Source organism: Falco biarmicus, chromosome 6, assembly GCF_023638135.1.
Source record: "Falco biarmicus isolate bFalBia1 chromosome 6, bFalBia1.pri, whole genome shotgun sequence".
NCBI lineage: Eukaryota > Metazoa > Chordata > Aves > Falconiformes > Falconidae > Falco > Falco biarmicus.
The window spans coordinates 4,334,801-4,362,066 of record NC_079293.1 but is presented as its reverse complement, the minus strand read 5'-3'; the positions used below and the strand labels follow the sequence as shown (position 1 = coordinate 4,362,066).

The 27,266-nt window shown below is 44.9% G+C and overlaps 1 protein-coding gene across 3 annotated transcripts in view; it reads right to left on the bottom strand.

Moving 5' to 3' along the window:
• The window catches only part of BACH2 (BTB domain and CNC homolog 2), a 196,862-nt gene extending 169,848 nt beyond the window's left edge, over positions 1-27,014 (bottom strand). The window contains exon 1 of one of the 3 annotated variants that reach the window (XM_056342598.1): positions 26,942-27,014. The gene's annotated coding sequence lies outside the window, so the exon portion shown is untranslated. Of the gene's footprint in view, positions 1-26,251; positions 26,866-26,941 lie in introns of those variants that run through there. The other 2 variants (XM_056342602.1, XM_056342600.1) reach the window with 2 other exon arrangements.
• Between the last annotated feature and the right edge of the window lie 252 nt (positions 27,015-27,266).

Here is a 27,266-nt window from a genome sequence, read left to right as displayed (position 1 = left end):
GTAGTTCCCTACATGCTCTACCCTCTCTTTCAGCTGATGCAGAGCAGGATACAGTAAGTATTCTTGGGACATCACTTGCTGGTCCAGAATCACAGGGCTTATCCTCCATGTCAGGGGCCAACACTGCCCTTCGTGCCCTACATCAGACTGCAACGAGCCCCTGGGCTGAAACAAGCCCACTTACTACAGAACCACACCTCGCAGATCCTCTCTGGACTCATGCAATTCCTTACACATTCTCCCAGAGCCTCTGTAAGCTGGAGACTCCCTGTTCATGCTACAAGGCAAAAGAAAGGAGCTTGCCAACCACATCTGAAAGAGACAGAAAGAATCTTGATGACAATGAAGTGCTGGGTTTTCTGTCTCAGCTTTAGGTGGAACTTCAAGATGACAAAGAAACCTTCCACTTCATCACCGATGCAGCTGCTAAGAGAGCCTCTTCCTTTGTTTTTCTCTGACATTAATATTTCAAGAGAATGAAATAATTTATTATTTTTTAAACTGAATTGCCATGAGCTTTGAAATACCACCACACTTACAGTGTGTGGCCTGGCAAACTCTGAGGAAAATGGCCGATGAATTTCAGATATTTTTGTTCTGTTGTTCTTATGTTTGATAGTCACACTTTGAAACCTGAAAATATTGGAGTGTTATTGCTCTTCTTGCAAAATAAAGGGTGTTTCTACCACAGCCCTGAAATACTGCAGGGGTTACACACAACATGCACAGCTCTATTACTTTATTGTATCAAGCCCACAAAGTTGTTACCTGCAGAAAATCAATTCCTACACAGTAGTTATTACAGAACATTACCTTAATTTGCACAAGGAAAAAGTGTGTTCTCCCTGGGCTTACAAAATTATCTTTTAATATTACAGCCTTTTGTCTTCTTGGGAGGGATGAGGAACATCAAACTAAGAAAAAAAACCCCCACAAAACAACACAAAACCAAACAAACAGAAATCTGAGGTAATGAGAGAAACCATCCAATTTTTAACCACCAGATGCAGAGTCCTCTGGAAGGCAGGGAGGCACTTGGGCATCCCGTTGGTCTGCACGGTGCAGGAGCTCTCTGCATCCCATTTTCAGACCCTGCTTTATGTGTTGGGCATTATCCAGCACAACTACAGGGAGTTAAATGCCCGAGGATGTGGAGTGTAAAGGGCAGGAAGGGGAACCAGTCAAGAGGGACAAGCCTCGGCCAGAGACACCACCAGGAACCTTAAGCAGATGATGGGGAGGCTATTAATTGGGAGGGGGGTGTGGGGCTGCATCCCCCCACTGCAGAGGCAGCGTGGACTAAGGGGAACAACACAGAGCTCATGAGGACAGAAAGGTGCTCAGCTAAGTGGGAAGAGATGGGAAAGCATTTACGCCACTGATTCTGCTACACGAGAGTAATTTGTCCTGAACCAGGCTTGGAATTTCTCTGGAAGCAGGCACAGAGCTCAATTTTCCAACGCACTTTTGGTGCTCACCTGGATCATGCTAAGTGGTAAGGCTTCCCTCTCCTGGCAGGGCTTTCGGGGGAGGCCCAGGCCAGGCAGGCGCAAGGCTGTGTGATGGGGCCCGAAGGCAGCATCCCCCACCGCAGGGCGCGTGCCCAGCCAGGGCGCGGGGACGTGCCCACGCGGGCGCCCAAGCTGCAGCTCGCCTTCAGGCCTGGCTCGTGCGGCTCCCAGGCGCAGTTCGTTTCTCATAAGCTGATTAAAGTCAACAGGTTTGTGCTCGTATTCACTGAAAACGCTTTGGGTATTTTGCCTCTGCCTGTCTTGCTTTGCTCGCTTTAAAGCAGGCTGTAGGCATCCCACAAGAGCCAGCCAGCCCTGCACAGCCCTGGTCTGGCCGTGGCTGCTGATGGCCTTCCCTCCACCCCACGCCTGACCCCGTCCTCACCAGCTAACGCTCCTCCTCCCCCCTTCCCATTGCCACCAGAGCAGACATACATCACGCCACCCTGCTTAGCACTTCTTCTTTCCAAAGCCAGCCCTAAGGGGTAACTAATCCCCTCTAAGCCCAGGGAAGACAGGTAGCCTCCATTTTACGTGTACAGAAATGGAAGACGGGGTGAAGTAGTTCAGCCAGTTTCTTCCAGCAGATCCCCAAAGATCAAGCCCATCATCAGTAAGCATTTTAACTTAAGCTCTTAGGCAATACAGGGCCAACCTACCAAATAAACCTTAACAAGCAGGCACTGAATGTTTACAACACATTTATTTACGTGACAAAAAAAAAATTTACTCTGGGCATGTTCATTGCTCTGTAAGCTTGTGTGTGCACACGTATGGCTGTATCGTCTCCTCTAATCCCCAAGCTAATTTCAGCTAAAGAATTGGCTGGAAGCAACAGGAGCAATCCATGCAGCCTTGCGAGCTTCCTTCAGAACTCTTTGCGTGGACTACACAAGCCACACTTCCCATTCCCCTAGCCTAACTGCTAGACAAGAAAGTCAGGAAGACAAACAAGAGCTGGAGAACACCATCTGCAGAAACCACGAGGTAGCCAGCTGCAAACCTCTCCAGCACAGGAACTCGCTAGCTCGCTGCCAGCATCACCACTGGGCATCCCACAGATCTCCTGCCCTCTGGGCTTCTCACATGCGTGGTTATTAGGTAAGGTCACACAGTCCAACACGTGCATTCCTCAAAGAGATGGGTTCCCTGGACCCCATCTAGAGGATCAAGGAGAGCTTCAAGAAAATGCTGCTGTTCAGTCAGTTGTATCCTGTTTGGACACTTAGTGGGGATGACCCTAATCTTCTAGGAGGTTCAAGACCTCAATGGAATTGTATTAATTAATACAGTGGAACGCCACAGCCGCATTACATGTTCCAGGAGAATGATCTCCAGTACCAACGGTGGTAGACATTATCTAGATGGAATACAAAAGTTGCTTTAAAAATACATAAACCTTTTAAAACTACTTTATAATGTTAAGATTTTAAAGTGACTGAAATAAATGCTATCTGCTAACAACAACATTTAAAGTGGGTGGCAATCCTGGTTCTAGCACACCTAAGTTTTGCATCAGAACAAAACTATCATAAATTGGTTAAAAACCACAGTGATATGCAGTTGACACCCACGTATGTTATACTGGTGCCCAAGACAAATGATACATGGAACATACTGAGATATATTATACATGTATCATCACTTAAGAATAATGCAAAGTACTTAAAATCTAAAAAAAATCTAATGCAGTTGGCAAAAAAAAAAGCCTCTCTTGCACACATACGTATTCCTCTACATTCTCTATAAAATCAGTATTGTTTACTAAAGCATTCTTTGTATAGATAGCAAAAAATTAACAAGAGGTCATCAAATCGGAGAACATAAATGAAAGTGTATTTATAACTATGATGTCCTCCGGTCCTTTTTCCCTATGTTCCTATCCTAATACATACACTGAAAAAGGAAAAATCAATGTTGTTTATAAATATGATACATGGACACACAAATACCACCTGAAACACAAAATATTAAGCTGCCAAACATGGCTTCTAAATTACAGTGACTCCTTTGGATATTCCAAGTAACTGCAGTAACAGGAAACCAACTAACAAAATCACCTTGGTCAGGAGCAACTGTGCTCAATGGCCATAAATACTACTGATGTGGAAGAGTAGTACATTATAAAAATCATCTCTCTGTTTTGCAAAGAATGAAGTGCTGTCTGGCTCCTTGCCTGCAGCTCCACAATACAGTTATTCTGACTGACAAACTCATCTGATTTCCAATCTAAAGTTTGCTTTATCTCGGTCTGCAGAATTGCACAGATGCTTCTCCCATTAAAAATGAAATCCAGACTGCTGCTGACACATCGCTAGTAATCCCAAAGGCAAGAACTGTGGACACTTTGCAGTTTAAAAGAAGTTACACTTTTCCGCTAAAACCCGAGTATCAGTTCTGACAAAGTCCTATGTGAAATCATTTGCCTTACTTGAGGAAGAAAAGCTCCGTATGCTTTACTCAGCAGGCACTCCACAGACTAGCTGAGCAGCCCTTCACCTGCTGGTGCAGGGAATCTGTTAGAGGAAGGTTTCTCTGCTCTCACCTGCACGTCAAGGGTTTGCAGAGCATTCACTGCTTCCTTCAGGACAGGGGAACGGCCCTCAGCAGAGCGCACAAGTAAACCAACAGCCATTACTCCCCTTCATCATTTGTTTTTCTTCTGCAAAACACACTTCAGCAGGTGATGCTGCCACTAAATTTCTCAGTGTTTTAACTACCTGCAAACACATCGGCAAAACTAACCAAGGTGAAACGACATTTCTAATGTCAGTTTCCCTGGGGTTCTTTCTGCTACAGAGGAAAATTTCACTAGGGAAAATAACTCTACATCAGTGTTTGGAACCAAACACTTGGACTAAACCTCGGAAATCAACTTGGACAGGAAAAAACAAATCTTTCACTTTATGAAGGGAATTGATTATTAGCTTGCATAATCCCAAATTCTCCTCTGGTTAAACAAGACATTCAAGACAAAGCATAGACAAAACCCAGGTACCTACTGGGACGGGACAAAAAAAAAAAAAGCGCAAAGGCAAGAAAGAGTCTTTTAGGAAGACCATATTAAATTCACACAAAACCCCTTTTCTGAAAGCCTGAAAGTTTCCCTGCATTTATTTTCCCACATTTAGCAGATTATTTCCCCAACAGGCTTGAAAAGACAAATACTAATTCTAGGTATTATTAATGATCACAGACTACATCTCCTAACTGCAATCATCCTAGGCTGAACTTCACGTAGTAAACACTGCATTCCACAGACTGATGAGCCAGCTTTCAGATAAACATGCTTGCTTAAATATCAAGTATTAACAGCCTATGGCAATCCAAGTCCACACACAGTGACTCAGTGCAATTATTCCGAGTGCAACAATAAGTGGGCAGTCATGCGGATTTGTAACTTATTGGTTTAAGCATGAAATTAAACAAGCAAGAGAAATTAATGAAAACTATTCAATTTTCAACCAGACTAGATACAAAATATGAATAAGTATTATAAACATGACATAATCTCATTTAAAGAGACCATATAACACACAGGTTTTAAAAATATTTACAGACATTAATCTTGTTAAGTTGATTTCCAGAGTTTTATTCAGTAACAGGATTGATTGGCTGGAGAAACACAGGCTCAGACAAAGAAAAAAACACAGCTGAAAGCTCTATTTTTGTCAGAATGATGGATCCTTTTCTTAAGTAACTTGTTTTGTTGCTTTTGTTCCAAGACTATAAACATATTAGCAGTTCTCCAACTGGCAAGAGAGGCTGAGATGTTTCATCTTCACCATTCTGGATTGCTTTTTGTTTTCTTACACAGCCCAAGAGTCAGGGGAGCGGCAACAACTTTGACTTCCCTCCCCTGTAAGATCACCTTTCCTTTGCCCACAACTGGGTCTTGCCTCTAAAGCAGTGCATATACACCCGTCCCATGGGCTCACGCTTGCTCTGGAACGAGATGAGTTGCAGATCCTGATAGGCAGAACTATTGCAGCCTACAGGAGTTTACATATCTGACATAACCAACATTAACATCCAGTTCCCTGTTGTTTATTTGCTTCCCATCATCGCTCATTTCCCACAGCTGAGCCTCCACACGGCTTTCATGTGGCCAGAATTATTTCTGTTTGCACTGAGAGGTCATTTCATATGTTGCTAGCAGAAGGGATACTGCTTTCTTCTGTGACTTCAGGCAGCTTTTAGGAAACAAAGATTTCCTGCCCCCTTTCCAACTAACGGCAAAGGTCAGTGAGTCTAACAATGAAGCACAGTGTTGTAGCTCGATATTTTAGTGCTAAAAAATTTACCCACATAAGAGGACAATTGCTATATAAAATTACACACGCTGGGCCCAAAACGTGTCCTGTCCAAACCATGTGCTTGTAGCCCAAGCAAGGATTTATGCCCACTAAAACAATGCTATTATGTATGTATAGGCTTTCCCAGAAAGATGACATGTTACTAAGCAAAAGTCCAGTACATTAGAATTGGTACATCTGGTTTTTTTGTAAAAAATGAAAAGTAAAATGCATGCAATATGAACAAAATAGGGTACCTTCCTTGCTGGACTCAATAGCTAATGGTCACATTCACGCTTTAATTCCACGTTATGACCTGCCCCCACCTCTCTGCCATCCCCTTGACCTATCAAATGCGTTACAGCCAAGGGCTGATTTTTTTTCTATCAACATTGCTAGGCCAATTATCCTCCTCTTTTCACTAATGAGGCCACATCTGATACACTGTTCTACCTCTATGGTATTCCTCATATTCAGGATCCAAGAGGAAACATATTGGAACAGCTCTGCCGTAAGTTTTTCAGAGCAGTATAAGAGTGTTCAGAGCACCAAGGCCTCACTACGTATTTACGAGCAGCTGATTTTCAAACAATGCCCTTCCCCAGGCACAGAAAATAATAACGAAAAAAACTCACATTGAAAATTGCTTCATTATTTGGGTCAGAGCCCGAAAGCATGGTCTTCGCTGTCCTGTACAGAGAACGGCAGCTTCTGTGCTAACTTTCACTGTAGCTATCCTACTCCATTTGGAGGAGATGGGGCCCTAAACCTGCACAGGTCAATGTGGTGTATCCATGACCCCATCAATCAATGGGAAGCCCCTTATCTATTTCACTGGATACAGCCCAGCGATCTGTTGGATGTACTATATTACATTTAGTTTTGCAGATTTTCATTTCTGTAGAAGCTAGGTGTTCCCCACACAGCGGTACTTTTTGTTTACACACTTTTTCTGTAAGACTTCCAAATGTATCATTTAGAGGAAATACTGGCAATGTTTAACAGTAACCGTATGATAGTAGTTCATACTGTACACAAGAAAATGCCTTCTCAGATCACGGTCCACTCCACCATCAGCTTCAGGCAGCAGAGCTACAGAAGCTTCAGGGCAAGGTACAAGAAAACTAACACTGGTCAATCACAGGAAAACCTACCCCATCCTGTCTCTTCTGTTCCCCTTGCCCTGCAGGAAACCAAGCTCTTAGGAAGATGCTTATGCCCCAAAGCACCAGGCTGCCAGCTAGTAACTGTCTCGAATAGCTTCTATCCTGGAAGGCCTCATGCCTTTGGGTTACTCACCGGGATGCAGAAAAGGCCCATGCAAACCTCTACGGCTTCTTCCATAAAGAGAAGCTGTCTCTGCCCCAGACGTTTAAGCACGCTTCCCTCTGCAGCCTCGGTGATCAGCATCCAGCCACTCACACGGGTGACAAAACTCACCATGCAGGGTGCTCACCACAGCACTTCCCAAACGAGTCAAGCATGGGGTGGAATAAGGACGTACGCAGAACAGAAATCCAGCTGCTTTGCCTGAATGGCTTCAGCAAAATTAAAACCCTCCATCTACTTGCTGACTTCCTCCATTTAAGCACAAGTAGTTAAAACGACATGCATCACTGTAGAAAACAGGTGTGTTGTACCCAGGGGTTAGAGAAAGACAAAAAATATTTACTATATAGGCAGACTGCCTGTATATGAGGAAAACAGACTGGTATAGACCAAACTTGCGCATGCATCAACAGCCAAGAAAGAAGAGTTAGGAATGAACAGGGAAACTTCTACAGTTGCCTCTTCAGCCAGCCAGAAGCAAGAAGAAGGGCCTCTGGCAGGTTGCACAGATGACTTCTCTTTTGACTGCTCTCCAAGGAAGGAGGCAGGCAGAAAAGGAAGCATAAGCCTTAATGCCAGAAGAGCAAAAGCCTGCTTTTCTCATGCTCCAGTCCCTGGAGAGCTGCTGCCTGACCTGCAACACACCATTATTTTCACTAGTCCTCCATCTCTCTGCTTGTGCTCTACAGGGACCCTGATTCATGCTCCAGCCCTCTGTCCCCACATTTCTTGTCCAGCCCCTCCATGCCTTGGTCAAAGCAGTGGAGGAAATGACATGGATGGCTGCATAATGGCCATGCAAAGGACCCAGCACCCTTTCAGTGGGACCTGGTAACTCCAGCCCAGGTAGTGGCATGGGTTCCCTGAACAACAGAGAACCTGCCAAACTCAGCCGCCACTCTAGCACGGTGTTCCTCTCCCCATGGGAAATCGCTTCCCTTACACTGATTCACTGATTTACAGCTGGTTAAATATCCACACACACACACCTCCTTGGTGAGCATGCACACATACACAAGCACATGGTCTGCAGCTGTAGGGAGAAACTCTAGGGGAGGCAGAGCAATTGATGTGCCATATATGGCCTGCCACTGGTTGAGAAAGCTCCCAGCTGAAAGGAGAAATTGCTTATCTTCAGCATCAGATGTTCTTCTCACTGTCTTAGATGAAGGATCAGCTCCCATGCCTAAGCCAAACCCCTCCCCATCCATAAAAATCACACAATAAGGATCCATAAAGGAAAAACCCTCTGATTGCAACAGACTGCACTGCTTGGTCCACACAGCGCTTTCCCCCCTTTGCTGCCTTTCTCATGGAAGTGCCAAGACCCACGTGGTGTTACCTTGGGTTTCTCTTGTTTTGAGGACAGAGAAAGGCAGCTGAAGAGCACTCCTCCATACAGCCTTTATTTCGGGGTGGGCCAGGTCTAACTGCTGTCAAGGCAGCCACAGCAGCTGGGACCACCAGTGTGCTGTGCGTGGGGGCCAGCCTGGGCTGCAAACCTGACTCCCACCGAACTGCAAGTATTGCAGCTTGACTCCCGTGGTACCCAAATCAATCTGTTCTTGGTTAGGCTGGCAATTTCAGTGTAACGCTCCTACACATCTTAACTGGATCCTGTTTTCAAGGCAGGGGTGATGGCTTTATATGTTGCAGGAATTAAAGCAGAATTAAAAAAAAAAAGAAGTGATGGTAGGAACGGGACAGAACACTAGCCTACTTGATTGGTGGAGTCCAAGGATAGTACACTGGCCCACATCCTCACAGCCAAGGGACCAGTTGGTTGAGGGTAGGTTCTTGCATCTCAGGAGGCTACTGATGAGAATGCCAACAAGAGAAAAATGAAATAAAAAGCCAGGTCACCAAGAGTACTAAATGCCAAGAGCTATGAGAAACATATGCAGAAAGGGTCATTAATCATGAAATACCCTCACCACTCCCTCCTGTGCCTTGCATTGGGGATCCAAGATAAACACATAAGTTTTAATCTCTTTTCAAGAAGTTACACCAAATGACATTTCTCTGTGTTTGGGTTTCTAGGCAATAAGACTTTGGTATAACCCTATTCCATGCCAGGTACTACTTTTAAAATGGAAGTCAGACCTGGCTGACATTTGATGGTGGGAGGTCTGAGATACTGCACTGGACCAAGTCTACTTCTCTGAAGACACTGTGGGATTCCCCCCCACTTATACAAGAAGCGGCTGTTTCTTTTTGTTGTCGTTGGTTGCATGTTTTTAATGTGAATCCACTTCTCCTTCTCCAGAAAATGTTCCCAGGGTACTGTGGCACCCTGAGAGTAAGCCTCGTGTGGCATCTTGCTTGAAGGGAAAACCAAAATTTTCTCCTACAGAGAACTGAGGAGACTCAACAGCCAGGGTCCTCCCAGAGGAGACCAACAACATGCTCCCAGGGGAAAAGCAGAAGCCAGGAGCTCAGAACTGACATCAGGATCTTCAGCCTTCCTACCTAGTAACAAATGTTATGCTAGCACAGTATGTCTGTAAGTCTGAGATGTAAAAATAAGGTCCCTACAATTAAATGCTGAAGTAAGCTACACTGAACAATCTAAACAGGAGGACCCAACTAAGTCACATTTTTGGACAACTGCTCAAAGTGGGCAGTTCCTTACATAAGGCCTATTTTTAAGGTACAACTGTTATATAGGGACTTAACAGTTTTCTCTATCCCTTTGGCCCTTAATGGAGATTCCACGTAGAAGACCATTTCCCCCAAGGAACAAACGGCATTGCTGCAGACTAAGAAGAGAAAACAACACTGAAGGGTGCAGGCCCCACTGCGTGTACCTGCAGCAACACCAGCTCAACACATTTCCACCCTCCCCTGTCTGCTTGATCCCATTTCTCCTCTGCCACAACTCACTGACCCCTTGCTTTTTCCACTTTAAATTTCCATAGCCTGGATTATGAGCAACACAGTCAAATGGCTGGGTTTGAAATATCTTTAAATAAAGTTGGGGTGGGTTTTTTCCTTCCTAACCTGAACAGTTCATTGATAGGGGTTGTATTAGAATCATAGGATCATTTAGGTTGGAAAAGACCTTTAAGATCATTGAGTTCAACTGTTAACCTAGCACTGCCAAGTCCACCACTAAACCGTGTCCCTAAGCACCACATCTACACATCTTTTAAATACCTCCAGGGATGGTGACTCAACCACCTCCCTGGGCAGCCTGTTCCAATGCTTGACCACCCTTTTAGGGAAGAAATTTTTCCTGACATCCAATCTAAACCTCCCCTGGTGAAACTTGAGGTCAATTTCTCTCATTTTATCTCTTGTTACTTGGAAGAAGAGACTGACACCCACCTCGCTACAGCCTCCTTTCAGGTGGTTGTACAAAGTGGTAAGATCCTCCCCGAGTCTTCTTTTCTCCAGGCTAAGCAACCCCAGGTCCCTCAGCTTCTCCTCATAAAGCTTGCTCTCTAGACCCTCCACAAGCTATGCTGCCCTTCTGTGGACACGCTCCAGCACCTCTACATCCCTCTTCTAGTGAGGGGCCCAAAACTGAACACAGGATTTGAGCTGCAGCCTCACCAGTGCCGAGTACAGGACAACCACGTCCATAGTCCTGCTACGAGTAGCTATTCTGGTGCAAGTGGGTGAATAGTAGATGGCTGCAGAGAGGAGAAGCCTTCAGATGGAACTTTGCAGTCCTCTGGAGAAGCCCCATGTGAACCCACACTTTCAGCTTAAGTTACCAGCTATAGATGACCGCACACCTGTGAGATTCTGGCTTAGCCCAGCATGAATACGGCTGCCCTAGCTATGGCTCTACAGCAGCAGGTATGATGGTGACACACTCTTAACACAGGGCATGTTAAGGTGCCAGCAGAAGAGCAAGGTATGTGAGACTTACCTCTGGCTGCTGCCTGTAGTAATGCACAGACCAACACCATCAGACCAAAGAGATATGGAGCAAAGAGGTGGAAAGGCCTTTCTTTCCCTGGAAAGCTACTGGAACAATAACCATGGCATAAAGGGTACCACAGAAACTTTGCATGCTCACTGCTAATGTCTGCACTGTCACGCTTCTGGCTCCTGGTACCCTGTCCACGCATACTTCAGACAGGGCAAAGGGGATAACCTTATTTTAGTGACTAGTTCAGCTATCAACACAGGCACATTCTCTGTTCACCATAAGCCTCCTTTGTATCTGCCCAGCACAACTGGAAGGGGAGGAAGATATTCTGCATTTATGCTTCTGTTAATTCAGCAAGAGAAACAGATCAAATGTTCATTTATTCTGCATTCCAGGACACTTCTCCTAGGCACTATATATAGTTTCTCAGATACCAGCGTCTCCCTCACCTACATACTCACACTAATGCATATAAAACTATGAGTCATTGCACAAAGTTCCATCCAGAAGAGTAAGCCATTCATCCTTTGGGGGAGGAGGAGAAGAGGGGAAATTAAGAGCTGTTTCCAATTTAATTGGCAGACTTTACATTTCTATTCTGCTTCCACTGGAAAGTGTGGTGCTAATTTTTCTGCCACAGCTTGCAACCACAGCAAGATGCTGATCTGCTTCACTTATGTCTACCAGTAGGACCTCTAAAAAAATAAAATTAGAACTGTATTTGCCATAAGCCTCTGGTCAGCATATAAGTTCTGTGTACCGAACGAAATGCTTGTGTTACTTTGGAGACTCAAATGTTTTAAAACTCCCTGCAACTGCTAAGTCCCCTTTTCACCAAACGGATGGCAAAATGGCAGGGTTTAAATGGCACACTAACTCCCACAGCAACTGCTCAAGCCTCAGTGTCATATCTTGCGAGCACCTATGAGATACTTTCTGAACTCATGTTGAAAAAGGGAGAGTAACATGGATTCACTCACTATGCTCTACAGCATACCCTCTTCTTTTGCTTTCATACAATAAAGGACATATATGCCCCACCCTGTCTTTTTACTGTATCTTCTAGTCAAAAACTTGGTTTCCTGTATGCAGGCAGCTCTTTTTTTGGGGTAGAGTTAATTTTGAAGTGAGGTTACACAGAAAGCAGCAACTTGGAACAGGTATGTGTTTCAATTCCTACATCACCTACTTCAACACGGGAGTTTTAATTATGTGTTCCCCCTTCCAATGTGACAGAGAACAGGGCTTTGACTTCTCATTTTTTACCCTTTGTGTAATTTCTGATTTTTTTCTCAGCTGCGTCTTGGCTTTGCATGACCTTCTCTCTCTCATTTTCTAATCCAACAATTCCAGCCTGGCAGCTGCACACAACATTTATGTCTATTTCAACTCAGCCTCCCTCATCTTACTCCTTTTTGCAAACAGTCCCTAAATCAGGGTGGCCAGTCTTTGCCTCCCAAGCAGTTCAGGGGCCATTCCCACAGACTGTGTCACCCAAGAGATGTGAGGGCTCAACTGCTGCAGGGACCGGCCGTTGCCCTGCCGGTGTTGAGATGGGTGAAGTCCACAGGAGCTGCTGAGCCCCCAGGACCACCAGCAGGGCAGCACTGAGCAGCAAATCCTCCAGAGAAGGACTGGCACCTTCTGCCTGAGCTGCTCTCAGAGCTCCTGTAGCTCTCAAGGATGGATGCCCAGGAGACATGAACCATACAAAGATTTTGACAAGTGGACTGTAGGGTCACAAAGACCGACTGGCCACCTCAAGAGCAAAGCAAATCATACACAAGAAACAACAGCTAAGCAGTCTTTCTACAGGAGATGAACTTGAGCCAAACAAACACTGTAAGACTTTCAGCACCTTTTCCCAAATTAAATCAATTCAGTTCTGTATGACTTTGCTAATGATTCCCCTATCTTGCTACATCTTTGTGGAGCATTAGAATTCCCTGCAGTTACTTCTTTTCAAAACATGTATCAAGCCTTAACATTTCCACAATGGCTGCGCATCATCTTCAAAAGTGTCAAACACACAGTGTAGAACTACTGTTGGGCCTTTAGCTGCAGTCTCAATTAACGACGAGATACAAGGTGGCACAAACATCAGAAAGACTGCTCTACACTTGTGCTTGATATCTACCAGCTACAGTTGACAGTTCATCCGGCTCAAGCTCCCCTGGAGCAGAGCATTTGGAGCTCCTGTCAACCACCAGCTGATGCCGGATATTCCAAGTATCTGCATGGGGAAAACACCCCTTTCTTCGCTAAGAAGAGGAGCAGGTAAATTCTATCCTCTCCATGGCAGAACAGGACATGAACTGGGGCGGGGAAGGAAAAAAGAAAAAAGGAAAAAAAGGTAATCAGTAGGCACTAAAGCTGCACACTCTGCTAAGAAAGGTGTTACATCAATGAGATGTACATCTAAGCGTAGGTCCACACAGGTCCCCCTCCCTTCCATTACCACCTCCCCCCCAAGCTAGCACGTGCAATTTTATCTTCACCATTAGCATAATGGCAGTGCAGCTTGCTAAGCTATAGCATTTCATCTAAAACGTTAGGGAATATGAGCACACATGCAATACACTCAACAAATATCCGAGGCATTAAGCAGCACCCGAACAGTTAAGGAAAATTACAGGCCCCCAAGTAAAGATTTCAAAATTGCAAGGAAACAAATCTGTACTTGCAAATGTTAACACCACGCTTCCTTGGGTACGGCTGCAGAAGAAAAGCATCTCGTCTAAATACCTCACAAACTCCAGGTATTTAAGCTTCCTTTTTATTGAGTTTTAAGGCTTACCAACAGTTTGTATTAGATATTTAAACCTTAAAGGCTATGAAATCATTTAATCTCAAAAAACTATCTTTGAAAGGCAAAAAACGCATACTTGTAGCTGACGAGTAACGATCAGGGAAAACCTTTTTCTTTTAAAATAAAAGTTAGGCTTCTTGCCTTCTAAAAGTTGTGAAAACTTTTAAAGATAAAAAAGGCCATGTCAAGAAAAAACAAACAAAACAACAACAACAACAAAAAAAAGAAAAAATGCAACACTAGGTAATTTTAAACACTTTGCATACCTAAAAAGGGCATATTAAACCACAACCCTAAGTCATAAACCTACAACAGCAAATCAGTAAGAGCAAAGATGAAAAACTGTGGGCACGACCTGCAGCCGCCTGGCTGTCAGCGAGGCAGCGGGTTCGAGCGCACGACAACACACGCCAAAGGAAGCGGGTGTCATACCTCGCCCGAGCGCCGCCTCCTCCGCCCCCCACCCTCCTCCGACCACCTGTAGCAGCCTCAGAGGAAGCAGACAAGCTCCCACATACTTTCCAGCTACGCTGCACCAGCCGCAAAGTACGCACGCAGCCATCGGCACACGTATGAAAATAACACACATGGAGTACCACCATTTAGTCTTTCTGCAATGATTAACCTACTTTGCAGGCAGCCAGACTTTCTTTTTTTTTTTTTTCTTTTTTTTTTTTTAAATTTAGGAAACAAACCAGAAAAGCAACCCAAGAGGCAAGAGATACCCCTCTATCCCATACGTGTCCTTCCCCTTTCTCCCCTCCCACTCACACCTACTCACTGCTGGAAAAAGGCTGTAAGCAGGGCATTACCACCAGTGCGTCCTGGGTATTGGGAGCTGCGGTTTTGAGATTAAACACCCAAAGAAATTTCACCCGTTTGAGCAGAATTTTCCACAAGCAATCAAACATGGGTTAGGAAAATAAATTAAAAAAAAAAAAAAAAAAAGAGAGAGAGAGAAAAATGTCTAAGTTTCCTCTCATGCTCAGATGCGGCAGTATGCTTAAGATCACTCCTCTGCGATAAGCTAAAATTAGGGCAAAAGGGGCACACACCAAGTGCCTGAAAGATGGTGGGCAGCTGTGGGGACCACACTGCTGGAGACACCGGCAGCCAGTGCCCAGGCAGCAGGACCTGGCTCCAGGAGTTCTCCTTGCAGGTTCCAGAAGGGCACCCCGCCTCCACTGGCTTCAAATATGTTGCTATTGGTATCTTTTCATCAGTTGTCAGCCCTTAAAAAAAAAAAAGCAACAAACAGCATGCAATCTAACTCTCAGAAAAAAACCCAGCAGCCACAGAAGTTTTACCCCTGTAAACCCCAAATAAGCAAAGAGCAGAAGGGAACAAGTGGGGCTCGGCGAAGGAAGAGGTGCAGGATCTCTGCCATTACGAAAGCAACTCACTTTCCGAGGGTCCTCTGGAAACTCTTGGTGCACTTTGCATATTCTGCAACAACGATTTTCCCTCCTTGAGCTGTTTCAGCCTCGCCAATACGCCAGGGGAGGCGCCCGTAGGTGGGGAAGGAGTTAAAAATAAAAACAAACACTGAAAAGCTATTTGTAAACTGTTTCACTCCTGCGATCATTTCAATCCGTGGTTTCTTTAACCGACCGAGCAGCACACCTGCAGAGCAAGTTGGGGCAGGAGACACCCCTCTATAAATACCCGGGAGAACCCTCACCCAGCTGTGCCTCCTCAGGCACCTCTTTGCGCAGGAGGATGACACCAAGCATGCCCATCTTCACGGGAATGTCCGAAACTTTACAGTCAAGAAACAAATTGAAGGGGGGGGGGGGGGGGGGGGGCGGTGTTTGCGGAATTCTCAGATGAAAATGCCCTGAATACAATTTCATCTTTGCAACAGTCACCACTGCCCTTACCTGGGCTTCCACAGCTACAAGGTTTCAGGCACTGGGTCATCTCTCCTTCACGCCACAGTCTCCTAACTAGCCAAAGAAAACAGCTGTGCAACTGTTAGACCAAATACAGCTGTAAATCCTGTAAAGCCTCCTCTGCCCTGTCCAGGTGACCTGAAACCTGAAGTCCCAAACCCAGCGATTAAGCAACCCCCAAACACTGTGCACCCCTGTGAAAGCCAGGTGCCCGTCTCCTCCGGTGCCAGTTCAGCACTCAAGGTCTGCAGCCTGGCATTGACCACTGGAGGTCCAGAGAAGAAGTCTGGAAGAAAAGGCATTCCTCAGTTTCAGTTTACTCATAACCCAATGAAACAGCACCAATTCTCATCTCTGTGTGTATTACTTCCTTTTAAAAAAAAAAAATAATTTGAGATCAGGCAGGGGAGCAGCAGTCATACAGACTGGCTCCTGGATGCCTTTCAACCAAATGCAGGTGAAAGCTCTGCTCACACTTGAGCCAACTGAGAAGCAGACACACCCAAGAAATTTTCAAATTCCAACCCAGCATCGCTCCTGAAAAGTAAAGCTCAACAGCTGAAACTAATACCTAACAAGAAACAAGTAATTTTTAAAATATGATAGTTGCAATCCATCTAAAGAGGCAAGTGCATTAACTAGCACTGCTGATGTTGGAAAACCTGCAGGTAATCTGGATGGGCAAATCCCAAAGGCTGGGGTTCAAATAAGCACCCCCAGCATGGCTGTTTGTCCAGAGCGTAATCAAACTACTCAAGCTCGCTGGCGTGCAAAATCAGTCTGCAAGGAAAAACCTTTCAGAAGCCATAATTCTTCAAACTGGAACATGGTGACCAGAATGTTTTGTGCATTTACATGGATTGGAACTGGATTCTAGGAACAGAGAAATGGATTTTTCCCTAACTCTTCCTCCAGACCAATTGATTTTTTGCTTATTCTGACAAATGCAGAGCACGACAGACTTCTGCTGTGACCCCATTAGACTGTGGCAGGAGGTGGCCACAGGCTGCCTACAGACCCTACCACAAACGGCTATTCCTTCCCACCCACTGGCTTCTATATTGCCTGTTTACAGAACTGTAGCACAGGGGACACCCTAAAACCATCTGCACCACAGGGTAATTGCACACAGAGACAATGACTTTGCTGCAAGAAATGGACTGAAGTTGCGAGGGAGGACAACAGGTGCCTGAAGAAGGAACAAGGAAAGTGTTGGGCCAAGCAAACCACTCTTGGTACCCATGTTTATCACCCCCACCTCACCCTACCCCCCGTAGCACTCAAATCTCTCCTGCACTTTGAATTCCTTTGCTGCTGAGCACGGCAGTCAGCCCTTTCATGTTATTTTAGAGCAGACTGTAAAGACTTTGGTCCTATATAGTTCTCCCGTGACATTACTGACCTTGTTACTCTTTATGCTACTCCAGTTTCCGTAAGAAAGAAAAAAGTAGTTAAAAAATTCTCAAGTGATTCAAACAAGTACTGTGTTCATCTTCAGAAATGACTGGCATCACCTTGAGATCAAAACATCTACCCGATCGCTATAGGAAGGCTTTATAGATTCAAGTTCTATATAGATAACACTTCAACAGCACAATCACTTTTTTCCCTGCCAAAAAGAATCATGAAAAGCACCAAAAATATTTGCAGCAGGGAGCTAATACCAGTTCCAGCTCTCCTTCCAAGCTATTTTCAATAAATTAGTCTTGATAGCATTGCAATTTGTTGAGGTAGAGAACAATATAAATTAACAAAGTCGTGGCAGTCTGGGAAGGGAGGGAGGCAGTATTTATCCCTTGAAAGTAGGAGCTGCAAAGAAAAACACAAAGCATTACACTGATTAAGTAACACACGGGTTGGTGTACAACAGAACTCGTGCATTACATTTGCAGGTTTGTGTTTTGAGTTAATAACTGGGGCTAGACTAAACAATTGGACTGTAGCTGTACCACACTGCATGCCAGACCTTACTTGCTTTGATCTCACAGAATGGTAAAAACTTTGAAGAGAAAGTTTGGAGATGACTTAAATGATGCTCACAGCTTTTTAAGCTTGGAATTTGGTGGTTAGTGCATTAAGCATTACTCACTTTCTGAACAAAGTGGAAAGTTAACATAAATTGGCAGATGACTAACTGTCCAAGAAACAGATTACTGAATGAATCACTGACTCTACTTTTAGCCTAATAACAAGACAAACGAAGAGGAACAAGAAGAGGAAAAAGACAAAAAATTTCCTTGCAGAGTGCTTGTATTTGCACTGGCCACCAAGTTCCAGCTACAAAAAACTACACAAGTTTCATTTACCGTGAGTGAGTTGTGGACCACACTACCCCTCAGTACACATTTAGTAACAGCTACAGGAATAAATGACAGGATTGGAATGAAGTTAAATTGTTGAGCAGTCAGAAGCATTTGGCAGGTTACAGGTTCAACACACAGAAGCACCTCAGGCACAGCAGATACCTGCACTGACCTGAAGCACAATTTGGGTTTCCCCACTCAAGAGCAGGACCTAACCAAAAGTCTGCAGACAGTTTGATTTTTGCTAGTCAAGTTCTGGCCAAAAGTCTGGCCAATACGCATGGCCACCTTTCAGCTTTGCATAAAATCCCCACTGGCGCTGCTCAGGAACACGGGAGCACGCCAGCAGTGCTGTCCCCCTCCCAGACACCGGCCAGCTGGCTCCAGCAGCCACACAGGGTGAAGCTATGCACAACAGCTTGAGGCAATCCAGGTTTGCCACCTAGCAAAGGTCCTGTGCCACCACCACTGCTCCACACCCCCCCCCCAGCCCCATCTCTTACTCAAATTGTCTAGAAAATAACCCAGAAATCTACCATCAAGAAAAAGCCATCATCCCCAGAGTGATGAAGGGTTGCAAGGAAGACCTGAGGGTCTAGGATTGCAGTCACCTGGTTCAAACAAAGGTCTCCACAGTCACCAGGTCTGCTCATGTCCTCAGCTGTAACTTAAGGTTGAAACCTAAATTCAGGGGAGCTCATCACAGAGGGGAGATTGGTGACACAACCAGGTCAGATCAGGCCAGCAGCAACCAGAATCAGGTATGAACAACAATAGTTATTTGAATATTTGCAAAAGACAATACTTTTGCATTTTGTTAACGTAGAAGACTTGCTTGAGTTCTGTTTCCCTCTATCGTTTCTTTCAATTGTCTGATACAAATACAAGCCAAAATTTAAAAAGCCCAAACTTTCCATGCCCTGGAAACAAGCTCCTACTGCCAAGCTACAGGTGAGGCTGGGCACAAGCTGCTAATGGTTTTCTGCAGTGCCACCACATAGCAAAAGCAAGACAAGCATGATCTTCAGGAGATGGGGCATGATGCTGTGACAGTCATTGCGCTTTGGGGACCAGAGGTCCCATGGTCAGCTCTAGGTCTTTCAACAAATTTTGGTTTAATTTGATCCCTTACAGAGGTCCTTGCCAGACTCTCAGTAAAACCAACCAGCAGAAAAACAAACCCTATACATACAATGAATAATCTTCTGCCGATTTAGCTCTCGGGGCTGGCCCACTGTGGGGATGAGACAGGTGCCGGGGCAAGTGCAAGGAACGGAGAGGAGACGATGCAGAGCAGAATCATAGTCTCAAAATTCAGTAGCAACAGTGTCTGTCACCCCTTACAGGTGCAGCCCTCAGTGATTCTGGACACAAGTCCCATTTCCGAGTCAGCAGAGCTCAGAACATGGATGAGATTTAGACACATCATGACCCAACCCTCATGACACTTCTGATGCCAACCTTTTCTAAAGAAAAGCTGAAATCAGAGCACTGAACCTATGTCCTCTTGAACTCTGAGCAGCCAGTGACACCTTATTTTGCAGTCCTTACCGATTACTCTTCTGTGAACTTCAGTAAGAACTGTCCATAAATAAATCCTTAAGCTGGAAGTTGGCATTTTCTACTATACCAATCTGAAAATAGCAAAATCTGTCTTATTGTTGCCATGTAACAAACAACTGGATTTTCACATGTTTCAAAGTTGTATCTTCACAGGCTTCTGCGCCTCTATTTTTAGTGAGCCTCTCCCAGTAAGAAGCTACAAGACAAAGATTGTCCATCACAGTCTGGTTATACAAGCAACTAACACACCCAAGATATCACAGCACAATCCCAATTAACTACATAAATACATTTAAATATTTAGTGGAAAAACATGCCCATGACACGGAGGGGGCTGGGATAGGTCTAGATATTACTGAGAATCTGCCCCAGAATGGATTTTGTAAAAAGCACACTCTGCTTTTAAAAAAGAGTAATAAGAAACAAGGAACCATCACATTGTTATAAGGAATAACTTACTAGTATAAATGTTGCAACAACAGAGAAAGTAAACACCAAGGTTTCACAACTGTTGGAATTTTCACTCTTAACCAGGAAGAAAAGACTAGCTCTGCCTCATTTACAGTCTTTAAATCTTACAACAACACAGGCAACTTGAAAGCAGGCAGTCACACTCTCTATGCAGCAGATCAGGAGACACTGATTGCACTGCCATTAAAAGAAGAACACCTTGTGTAGAAGAATTAAAATCTGATATACTGTAACAGCATGGAGGGCATGCTTTGTTGACATGTAAACAAAATAACCTCATGTTCTAGGAGGCACAGTTTCAAACAAGATGCAGTATGTGCCAGGGGTTCCTTCACCGCACTGAACATGGGGCGGTCTTTAGAAAAAGATTTCAGCCTCATAGGTAAACAGCTAAAAGGATGCCAGCACATTTGAAAACTATTACTTAAACAAAAACAAACAAACAAACAAACAGAGAGAAAGAAAAATTTAATAGATCACTTTCTGATTTGCCCTTTTTTCAGTATCACTTTCAGTACTGGAAGACGTGTGTTTCCTTCTAGGTAATGACAAACACATCCTGCAGTTGTCATTTATTCTTCAACTCCTATTTTCTGTTTACTTTCCTCTTCGGTTCCTCTGACCCCAGCTCCAACAGCAAAACAGGTCACTTGGCCGTCTTACTGTCCTCTCTCTAATGGAGTGGAAGAGAGGTGGAGAACAGCAGCTCAGTAAGACAAGGTAGTATGCCAAGTCTTCCCCCACTCAACATAAATAGATTATATTTTCCAGATGCACATCTCTTGACACCAAGGCTAAGTGTCGACAATACTCACTGCAGTGAAATGCAAAACGCTGAGGAGACAGGAGAGGGGAAGATTTTTAGCACTGCAAGAAGTGCTACAATTAGGGGGTTTTGGGAGGGTATGAGATCTTCCCCTGTTGCACAGCAAATCGCTAAATCTTCCATAAGTTTTAAAAAAACAGAAGCTCAAAGTAATATTTTCCAACCTTTCACTAAGAGTAGGGGCCAAAACCACACGTTTTAAAGGTCTTCCACAGTTTTATTATTAGAAACAGAAACACTACTGATACTGATGAGTCATTTGTATTGGCGGAAACCAAGAACACCCATTTTCTTCATCTGTTACAAAGCTTTCAATGTGGTTTTCTATTCATTACTGGTCAAAGTAGTTGACTAAAAACAAAACAAGTGACAAGAACTCACCTTGTTGTTATTAAAGCCTGTTCTATACCAGCTGATTTTGTTTATCACACTTTCACAGATTGTTTTTTGTCCCATTCCACAAAAACAAGAAAAATACACAAAGGACAACTACAAATCTAAACTCAGTGACAGTAAATCCAGAACTGCAGACGAATAATTCACTCCGCTTCTGCAAAGGCTTTTGTGATCGACTAAGAAAGGAAAAAGAAAGAAGGAAAGAGAAAAAAACCACAATAAGATGATCAGTTAAAAATCATCAGTCAGCAGAAGCTATCATTTTAGGATCCTTATGAGTAATCAGAATAGAGGCTGTAAATAAAGAAGCAGTTTTACAAGAGCACAAGTTTTCATCTTCATGCAAATGAAGGAAACCTTTCATGCTAATGGGCAGCGATACTGCCACACAGGAGATAATAACCAAACTAAGAAACAGCAAAATTCTGAAAACTGAAGATGGCTAAAGCCATTTTTTTAAAGTTTAATTAGAATTCCTTGGTGGCTTTAAAGATTTCTGCCATAAAAAGGAGTGGAGGGTAGGAGACCGTACAGCTTGCAATTGGCAAGGGAAAATACAATTCATACGCTGGACTTGCCACATCCAAATTGGGAACAATGCTCGGGGGGATTGTTTTTTGGGTTTTTTTGGTAACATCCCATTCACAAAAAAAAGAAACAAAATAAACCCCAGAGGTTTATTTCTGCAGCACCTAGCTGTACTTTAAGCACAACCTCTGCAGTGGTACGATGGATTTCTACTTCACATATGCACCTAGGAGAACAGCAGCCCGGCAAAATGACAGTGTATTTTGATACTACTGGGGAAGAAAACCACAGCAAAGCAATGACCAGAGAACTGAAAATAACCTTTGAACAACAGCTCGGCACTGACGGTCTCTCTGCCTGCGCTTCCTATTGTGGATAGTTTATAGCAAGGGTAGCTCCAAGCTGCACCAGACACGTGAGTCAGCAAGAGCAGCTTGCAGGAAACTGCTGACATGTTCAATTGCTCTCACATACAGTGAACACACCTACCCACTAAATAAAAAAACAGGCTGCATGCAAATCGGGGTAAAGGAACACCTCCACACCTACAGTTCCTGTTTTCCTAGTTCAGGTTTAAATTTTAAAGCGCTCACTAATAAAAAAATAAAACCACCCTCAGTGGATGTCGGCTATAAGAAGTAGCTATGGTTAAGTCTCGAGGGTCATTTTGTTTACTTAAACAGACGTAACTGCTTTTCCTCTTTGCAAAAAACAAAATTGCTGCTCCACAGCCCAGCAGCCCTGTATGGTCACAAGCAGTAAAGAGTTCCTGTTTTTCTTGGTGGGGAGACTCCTTTTGAATCTATGCATCAAAACCCATCTACCCATCACAGCCCAGCTGAGTGTTTTCAAAGCTCAGGAGCAAAAACATAAGCTTCCAGCTTCTGTTGCAACTCCTACTAGGTGTAAACTGGAAATCCCCAGCTTTTTTGTTTCTAGCAGCTTTTCAAGCATCTGTTCAGCTGATACAATAGCAGAGAAAGCTGTATGCAAATTATAGGTCTCGGGAATAAATCTGGGAGAATCTGACCCTTTCAGGTCACCTTACACACTAAAAAGAAGAAGAAAATGGCATACCTCAGGTCCTGGTGCCTCTCGCCCCTGCAGCCACCACCACCACCACCTCCTCCTCTTCTTTTGAGGCACTGAATCTAAAGTGTCCCATCTTGTTCCGACGGCACGTTTGCACCAGCAAGTGTAAACAGCAAAGGGGGAGCAGCGGCAGAGAAGATCAGGGAAGGATGAGGGGCTATACACACAGTGCAGCCCTCTTACCCACACAGCAGCGCAGTTCAGCCCCCGCCACGTTAGCCTTTGCAGGCAACTTGTTTCAAGCCAAACAGGGACACATCTATTGATCTACTGAGATGCCAGTGCAGCACAGCTGGTGCTCCTCTGGTTGTTGCTGTGGCTCTTTCTGCATAAAGATCGATACAATCAAGAGAGGAGCCTTCCGAGCCCAATTTTGGACAGATTGAAGCTCTGCTCTACATGTAAACTTTTAGCATAAAAGTTTTCCCAAACTTATTCTCTCATTCCTTTTTATTTACCTGTTCTGAACATGTGGTTGCTCTTTGATCAATACCATTACTTCTAGCAACTTGGGAGCTTTGAGTCCATCACTGGCCACAAAGGCATTTGTATACATTCCATTGCTTGCCTGCTTTAAAATTTTAATTCATAGCCAAGAGTGGCACAGTAAGTAGTGCTCTTTTCAATCCACTACAAAGATGTTTCTGCCTAACTAAAAAGCAGAACGAACACATTGCAACTCAGCTGGCAATATTCATACATTTTACATCTTCTCAATGCAAGCTTCAAATGAATGTGTAATATTCTAGCAGCTGCCAAGGTTAATGTATTTTGGCTGAATTTAAAGGAATGAGGACCATTTTTTTGTAAAAAGCTGAACAAGCAGTTTGAGCACTGTTCTGGAAAACCTTGGGGGGTTACTGGGGATAGAAATCTACTGCCCATTCAGCTACTGCAACCTACTCAAATATCAGTAAAGAACTGCAACACCAAAAAGATTCTCTTTGGTATGTGGTCAGGAAGAACACCGAAAGCAGCAGAACTAACTCGGACTTAGAGAAAGCTTTTAAGTTTAAATCCAAATTTTCTTCAACAAATTAATGGAATGATTGGTGTATTTCCCCTAACAGTTCAACTCAGAAACCACTAATATAGGACCATCACACCCAATACGAGCAGACCTGGAAATTCAGACCCAGAGGTGAAAGATGGAAGCATCCATGCCTTCCAACGTAAGTCACATCTGCTAAACACTACAGGTATGTTCACGCAACTTGTAAACTAAGAAGCCATTCAGAGAGCATTCCTTTGAGTAAAAAGGCACCTACATTTTGACTTGCATATATAAACCATGTTCATACCACCTAAATTAAAATCACAAGAGACTCTGTTCACCTCACAGAATAAATGCTATTCAATTTACACCAACAGTTTATTACATAAAAATGTCATTACTACCAAAATGATTACTTCGCATATATTAATGTTACACATCTCATTTTTCAGCTTAGCACTGTAATTGTCTCTCAGCTACGCTCTAAGAGATCTCCCCTTTATCTGTGCGTATGTGAAGTCCTACCCAAAAAGAATGTCACAAGCACACAATGAGAAAACATCTTTTTTTATTCTTCTTGGATTTTCTTTTTTAAACGTGATCGCTGGTTGTTTGGGGTTTTTTTTCCATGGCTGGTGATATTTTTAGAGAAAACCTTGAGGAAAGTAACTAATTGGCAATCATACTGTAGCCTCATTAAGAAAAATAGCTATTACACTTCAGAACAGAAAATCAAGCAATTGAAGTTTTAAAATAAACAAGGGCAAGCAACTCTGTCACATATTTCACACTGTACATCATCTATACAGGGTTTTATTTTCAGCTCTCTTTGTTATTAATTATGTACATGCAGAAAGAGATATGCAAGATTGCTATACAGTATGGAGATTTTACTAAACTCATCAATTTCAATGAGACTCTGAGGCCTTCTACAATGTCAAAGATTTACTAGAATCTCTTCGTATTAGGAGTGTCATGTCAATGCCTATTTGTTGGGATTTGGACCGTTACTCTCAACTAGCAACTCGGGTGCCATCTCCAACTTTCCTTCACGCCCAGCACAGAAGAGTGAACAGACAGTGTTTTCTTGCTTCAAAATGAACGACAGAAAGCAAAGAAAGGAGATGAGGGTGTCCCACCTACATCACCAGCACATCCTGCCAGCATGCACCACCTTAATACCAACAGATGCTCCAGATGTGCCTCCACACCAGAAAAAGACTAGGAATACCTGCTCTAGTACTGTTTCCCCAGTTTGAGACATCTGGGCATAAACAATCGCTCACGATTAACCAGTTGCGATCTGTCAGCATGTGCATCAGTCATGTATCTGCTGTGCACACCTTTCCCATGTGTGCACCTTTGCCATGTGCACCTCACAACGGTAAAAGTTCTCAAAAATGTTGTTTAACCACAAATTGCACGGCAGAGTTGCCTAGCATTGTCCAGAAATGCATACTCTGCTTCTGCAGAGCACTTCTGCAAAACATCTCTAAATATCCTGACAACCACCCCGTCTCCAAAATCACTAGGGACCTTTCTTGTCCACTTGACAGCTCAGCGTACTGGTGTACATCTGTTTGAATGGCTCGTCCAGTGTTACAGAGCTAACGAACACAAAAAGTAGACCTATGATCCTGATTTTTCAATCTTCTACTTTTCCAATTAGTCACGGCTTCCTTCCACTTCTTGCCGAGCACCTTCAGAGCAGCCTTTGAAGCTGGAGGGTCAAATGTGAAAAACGATGCTGAAAGCACAGGTTCAGTACACCGCAGGGAAGTACAACGCCGATCCATTTTGCTGCACAAGTGCCCAGATCCCAGCGACAGGGGCAGGCAGGTGGGTACAAAAGGCAACACGGGCTTTTAAAGGAACAAGCCCCCATCTGAAGTGGAATTTTATTTCTATCTGTCAGATGTAAAGCCTCCTAGAACACTGGTTTCAAGCTGTTGCTACAACAGCCCCATAGACAACAGCTTCAGATGAAACCTTATCGCTTTATTCTATCCATCTCATCAAACGCAATTATCTCAAATTTCAGTATTTACGTACCTGAGCGAGTCACTTCACCCAAGCACCACCACGCTCTTCAAACTGCTGAGCATTCCACCGGCTACGGCAGAACCTCAGACAATTCCCAGCCTGAAAAAACCCGACTGGTTTCTAGCTCGAGCCCCGGACCACCCGATTAAAATATGCACAAGTTTAGCGACAGTTCCAAAGTCTTTGAGAACGGGCTTTCATCACGAAAACACTGACACGGCTTCAACTAGCACAAACAGCAGCACCGCGATTTCCCAATCTTTCCAACACCCTGAAGAGTATTTCTAATAAGATGTCATCCCCGCCTCACGTTTATTACCATTGAATGACAAACGGGGTTTACTCCGGAGCTGCCGGGGCTTCGGCGACAAGGGCACGACGATCTCACGATAACTGAAGCGTTTGAAGCAAGACACCCGCCGCATTACAAAAATAGCCTGCTCCACAAAAGGAGAGGCACGATTTCACACTTAGAGTCTTTCATGACAGCCAGCGTCCCCGCGGCGCGCTGCCTTGCCTACACGCTCCGTTCTAACGATCCAAGAAACTGTTACCGGAGTTCGCATCCCCCCCGAACCCGCGCGGGGGGGCAGGGGCCGCCGCTCGCCCGGGGGTTCTGCCCGCTCGCCCCGAGCGGCTGCAGGTGGCCGCGGCGGCGGGACGGCGCTGGGCGGAGGGGGCTGCCCGGGGCCTCCGGGCCGCCCGGCGGTGCGGAGCGGTGCGGAGCGGTGCGGTGTGAGCGCGCACACGGACAGCGGGGCGCCCGCCGCGCACTCCCCGTTACGCAACGCGCGTGTTTCCCACTTCGGGGAGCGGGCAGCCAGCACAGCCCCGGCCCCCGGGCGGGGCGCAGCCCCCCGCCTGACCCCGCGCAACAGCTGCTCGGCGAGGAGAAGGGGAAAACCCACGCTGCGCCCCCCGCACCCCGGCCAGCCTCCCCCCAAACTTCGCCCCCCCCCCCCCCCCCTTCCCCAGCGGGGCTGCCGAGCCGCGGAACAGGCGCACTCACCTCGCCTCCGCGCAACTTTCGGGGGTCTCCCCTCTCGCTGCAGCCTGGGGGAAGGGGGGGGGGGGGGAGGCCGTGGGGCGGGGTGGAGCGGGGCGGGGGGGGGGGGAAAGACTGTTACGGCTGAGGAGGTTTGGGGAGGGGGGGGGTTGCTCTTGTTGTTTCTGCTGCTGTTGTTTCGGAAATTCTTATTAATACGTCTCTGCGGTCAGAAAACTGCACCCGCCCCCCCCCCAAATGAAAAAAAAAAACCCGCCCCAGACGCTCATCACATGGCGATTGCTTTGAACCAGCTGCTTCCAGCGCCAAAGTCTTGCGGAGAAAAATA